Below are 6,000 nucleotides of genomic sequence, written 5' to 3'. Positions count from 1 at the left end.
TCCTGCTCAGAACACTCAGGGGTTTCCCACTGCCCGGAGAATAACACCCTTCACGGCCAGCATGGTGCAGGTGACTCTCCAAACATCTGGGGCCTCTTTCAGCCTTGGGTACCAAACCCCAATCCTACAAAACAGGAGTTCCTGCCCGTGGCTCGCTCCTGTTCATCCTTCAGATCTGGTAGCTGCTTCCCCCTCCAGAGAGGCCTTTCCTGACCCCCAGCCCCACCCAGTAATCCTCCAGGCCCATTCTGTGTTTATGTTCTTTGCCTTTCTCGCTGGACTCTAAGTTCCATGAAGGCAGTCACCAGACCTGTCTTGTTTATTATTCTGTCTCCAACAGCTACCGCATAATAGAGGATCGGTGAAGACTTCTGACTAAACACATGAAGTGTTGGGAATCCAAGCCTGGAGAAGCAGCATCCCTCCTCACAGGGCAGAAGAGCCACATATACAGGCTCCTGCCTCTCACCAGCTCTCCTTTCTCTAAACGTTTGGACTTCTGTCGGCAGGAGACTTCACAGAGGAAGGGAAGAACATCGGGGCATTCACAGCACTGCCCGGCAACTGGAAGATGGCTGAGGCAGAGGCATGTTCTGGTTAGAGGAGATGAATGGCATACAACCCCTTTCAAAAAATTCCTCGTTTCCCCCAGGTTTGCCCCTTCCTCTCTCCCACAGGACCTAATGAGCTGCAGACAGCAGGTGTCATGCCTTCATTCATCATAGGGAGCAGGGAGAGCTGTACATCCTGGTTTGGGGATCTTTGGGCCCTGGCAGCCAGCCTTGGGCAATGAGGTGGTTGAGAGGAGAGAGAGGGGGAGAGGGAGGGGGAGGTGATCACCATGCACTGGTCTAGATTTCTGAAGTTTTGACCAACTGGGAGAAAAGGAGGTACGTGAGCAGTCGTGGGCAAGCAGAAGTGCAGCCTCCCCATCCATGGAATCTATGCATTCTAACCAGGCAATCCATATGTTCCCTTCCTGCCCTACGTCAAGTGCTAGCGTGAAGGAGTTAAAGGCTGAAACACTGGGACCTTGGGAAAGACCTTTTCCCATCTGAGCCTCTGTTCACTTGGAGGTCCTCTGGGTCTGCAGCCCACCAGTCTGCAAAGAGGATGGTGATGGAACAGAAAAAGGCAAGACCACTCAATCAAGGAAATAGAACCAAAGCAAACCTTCAAAGGACAAAGAAAACTTGTGCTCGCTCCACATAGAAAAATGGATCACCTTCCTTTAGGTACTTCCACATTCAATACTTCATCATGGGCCCTCAGCCTTCTACGTGGCACTGTCTGGATTTCTGCAGTGAGGACATGGCTCAAAGAAGTAGAAGGACATGCCCAAGGATGAATCAGCCAGGAAGGCGTGGAGTTGGAATGTGAGACCCGCCTACACTGTTGATGACCACCAGGATCAGGGTTCTGGAGAAAAGCGTTTATGTCCAGTGAATGGGCTGGTCCATGCTTCCAAAACGTGAAGCTCTCCTGAATTGCTGGCCAGCATTCTCTCTGACAACATCTCCCATGGGCATGGAAATGAGCTTCCGCCCAAAGAACATATGTCAGATAACCTTTTCTAAGGCAGCTCTCAGTCACCACCTCGGTCCTCTCTAACTGTGGAAGGGAACCTTTTTCCTGAGGAATCCTTGACGTGCTTGCACTGCCAGCCTGTGCCATAGGTCCCCTCAGCACTGAGACCATGGGCTCTTCACCCCCACACACGCGCATTACATACATTTGTTTATATGGAGCTTTGGCGCTCTCTTGATTGCACAGCAGTGCAGCCTGCTGATGAGGTTTGCTGTTGACATTTCAACATTAGCTGGCTTTTGTCAATTGTGGCAGCCTAAGAAATTCTATCTTAAGGGCTGCTCTTTATTAAATTTGCAAGATACAAAACTGTGACTGACAAATAGTCTCCTTTCCCTTTGCAAATGCATAAATAATGGTCAGCAACTCTCAAGTAATTAAAATGTTCTAAATTTAAACAAAAATGAAATTGCCAAAGATTTACAAGGATTGGGGTATCCTACATTTGGCCTAACGAAACATTTTCGTGATATTTTCCAACAGTTATCAGCTGATCTTTGGGGGATGAGAATGAGGGAGGAGGCGCAGCAGGGGAGAAAGCAGAGGAAAGAACATTTACATGGGTTTCCTTGTTCTATGTTTCACCAAACTTTGTCACAGAATCTTCTATGCGACTCTTTTATGTGCTATCGGTGACATAATTCCTGTTTTTTTCCCCAGCCATTATATATGATAAATAAAACAATGCTCTGAAAACACTAAGATCTCTCATCAATGTCATTGTGAAAAGGGCCCAGATAAATGAGTCCTGGAATCAAAGGCAGATGACATGGCTGACCATGTATCATCTTCTATGTATTGAACGTAGTCTTTGTAAAGATAGAGCGGTAATAAAAAGTGGTATTGTGTGCTCTGAAAGGCTGTGTGGGTCTGTGCATGACTAATCTGTCTTTCTGCATTATTTTATTCAATCTTCTCTGACTTTATGCCTTTGACATTTTTGCTACACTCAGTAAATTTGAGTGAATAGGCAATTTTAAAGAATTTTTATAGGGCTTCAGAGAAGTCATATGCAGACAGTATCTTTGTTCAAATTTAACAGTTTAAATATTTCCTTTGTCTAGGGTGCAGAATAATCTTTAGACAATAAAAAAAAAAAGAAAGAATGCTTTAGCCTTAAGATTTTAACAATGTTTCTTAAAACAGGTCAATTATTTTAAAAAAAAAGTTTATAATCGAGGAGCTGCTCAACTTTTCCAATTTTATCATTATTATAACAGGAGACTGGCCTCTTTCTGCAGATTAAGGTGTTCCTTCTTTCTCCAGAATCCAGAGATACAGAAGATGCAATTAAAAGGGATTATTTTGAATCTAGAGTTCAAAATGGCCTTATTTGAGATCACCCATTTTTTCTGACTTCGTATTGCAAGGGTACTTGTCTCTAAGGAAATAATGACTTCGTTGCATGTCTTTAATTTACTGTGTACCTTGTTATCTGTTCATTATCTAATCTATAACATTAGTTTAGCTAAGCACTTTAGATAATTTGCAGCACAGAGGGGTATGCAATATGAAATAAAAAATTATTTCCTTTGCTAAATTGGGTAGAAGTTCTCACCTTAAGTGTACCACACCATACGTTTCAGTAAAATCACTCCCTTCTATTTAGGCTATTAAGCCATTGAGAGGAAAGCTGAGATTACTTGATAAAACTGTTTGGGATAGCAGGTGCTAGCCTCCTAGTTTTGGCTTATGAATACTTTTTAAAAGATTATTAAACTATGTAAAGTAAACCTAAACTTCAGATGAACCCATCCTGGTGGATTCGTATAGCCAGTTATATTTTACAGTATCTGTAATATCAAAAACATAGTCCACACATTTCATTTTTATGAATCACTCCATAAGCCCACATCCAGCAGGGTGACTGAAGACTTGTGATTAGTACCTTTGAGGTGCTTTCAAGAAACTGGCCCTCAGGAATCCCTTAAGGGGAAAGTAGGATATTTCGGGCAACTGGTGACCTACATGCTCTCACAGTCCAGTGCAGTTGAGCCCTAGGGTCCGTATTCTGGAGCAGAAGCTGGGTGAATGGCAGAGGGCAGTTTTCCCCAAACACACAGGGAAGGCTAAGGGCACAGAGCTGTTAGCTCTGGCCTCTTGCAGGACCAAGCCAGTGTACACCCCTGCTCACTGCTTCTGTACCTGACTGGAGGTTCACCACCATCTTGCACAGGGGCTTAAGGCGGGCAGGCAATGTTAGATCCCTGTAAGGGGAAGCAGGGGCGGCGGTACGCCAGTTACTGGAGGGCGAGTAGCTGACCACAGCAGGGGAGGTCTGCGATGGGGCCAGAAAACGGCCCCTTCAGGTTCTGTTTCTCAGAAAGCAGGAGCCTATACAGAGTGTAAGAAGGCCCAGAAACCCAGGAGCCGGGCCATGGTTCACGTACAACGCACGAAACCATCGGCCACAAGCGGCTCTGTGTCGGCCCCCAACCTTCCATGCACACAGAGTGGAAGAGAGCTTACATCTCACTGAAAACACAAGGTAATAAGTACACAAGTGACACCCCCAACACTTTTGTAATCATCTAGCAGAGAATGAGATCTGGATGCATCATGTCTGGGTTTGTGACTTCTGCCTTGTAAATGGGTAAACATTTCACATCTCCATGAAAGACTGAAACATGAATCCCATATCTTTTTTCATAGCAGACACAAACAAATACTACTTTTTATCACTGCAAAACACTTGATATAAGTTCATTAAAATGAAAGATTTTAGAGAGCCCCAAAATGTAGGATATGATTCATGTAGAGATTCCGGATAACAGATGTGGTTTCTATTATTTTCCTACCACAAAAAAGACTAATCCTCCTCCTGCAGGAAGAATGTGTTACCGTCCTCTTTATGAACCATTTTCATAAAACTGAATAAACAACAAACACATCCATGATTAGCTATGACAGATCCCCATTGATTTATTTGACTCAAATCCTAAGGAAAGGTCTGGCTTCAGGTCTGTTTCTGCACATTTTTATTAAATAACAAAACTTAAAAATGAAATTGCCCGGGCTTCCCTGGTGGCGCAGTGGTTGGGAGTCCGACACGGGTTCGTGCCCCGGTCCGGGAAGATCCCACATGCCGCAGGGCGGCTGGGCCTGTGCGTCCGGAGCCTGTGCTCCGCAACGGGAGAGGCCACAACAGTGAGAGGCCCGTGTACCACACACACACACACACACACACACACACACACAAAGAAAAGAAATTGCCCGCTATCTCCAAAATAAATAGAAAATAAAACGTTCTACAACTTACAGAGATCTTAACAATGTTATCAGGCAGGTTGTGGAATTTGCATTTTTAGAGCCCTGTTGCTTAAAAGTGAAACAGTGGAGGAGAGGCCCTCTTGCCAGTCTGTTTTTTCAGCCCAGCCTGAGTTCTCTATGCTTGAGAGCACCTTATGGTGCTGTAACTAACCTCAAACCTGGAGCAGCAGGGGGGCAACAAACCTCAGAATACAGCAATGTCATGCTTTACAGGCACTCTCTCAGCAACAGCATGAATGAGGGGGGAAATTGGTTGCCTAGGAAACCCTCTAGTCCTGGTAATTATTACTGTAACTGACTGCACACCCCACCTATAACAGAAATGAATAATAATTTATAACCGCTGACTGGCAGCTTTCTGTTGGTGCCTCTGCTCACCACTGCTACCTACTGGCGTGCAAAATTAGTTACATGCAAACAGTGGGGTTTGCCAGAGAGAAAAACCACCAGCAAAAAGAACATTTAGAGAAATCTCCCATCTTCCTCCACCAGGTTCTGAATATAGTTCAGCAAATTGCTGCTCGATCAATAGAGCAAAAATGAAAAGTGCTTTGTGTTCATGTATACAATGGGGGTTGAACAATCTAATGGAAGTTGGTCATCTCAATTAAAAGCAATTTCATATTGTGACATGAACTAGACCAAAAAAGGGTACTTAATAAGGTTAACAGAGGCTAAATAATAGCATATATCTTAACCTCACATATATGACTCACAAGCTATTTAATAGTATAGAATTTGATACTAAGCAAAACTGCTATAAATAAAACCCTATCTGGTAGTTTGGATCAATTAAACTACATAATTAACAAAGATGGTCCATTTATCTTAGGTTGTCTAATTTGCAGTACAGTGTTAAAGTACCTCTACTGGAAGACTAGTTTGTTTAGAAATTAGAACATTCACAGTGATTTACTGGATTTGATTTAAAAGACACAGCAGGAGTTGGCAAAATTCACATATCATGGGGTTAATGTGGGTTAGAATGTAGCTATTTGTAATACAAAAATATTGCATACCAAATACACACATCTAATTTCTTTTAATCCTAGTTCATCTTTTTGCAGAAGTCGTTACTTTGCTAAAATGAACAACAAAAACAGCTGTATTCACCACTATTAGGATACAGAAATCTGCCATTTT

This window comes from Hyperoodon ampullatus (assembly GCF_949752795.1).
Source record: "Hyperoodon ampullatus genome assembly, chromosome: 18".
NCBI lineage: Eukaryota > Metazoa > Chordata > Mammalia > Artiodactyla > Ziphiidae > Hyperoodon > Hyperoodon ampullatus.
The sequence above is the reverse complement of the archived record's forward strand: the minus strand, read 5'-3'. Positions refer to the sequence as shown.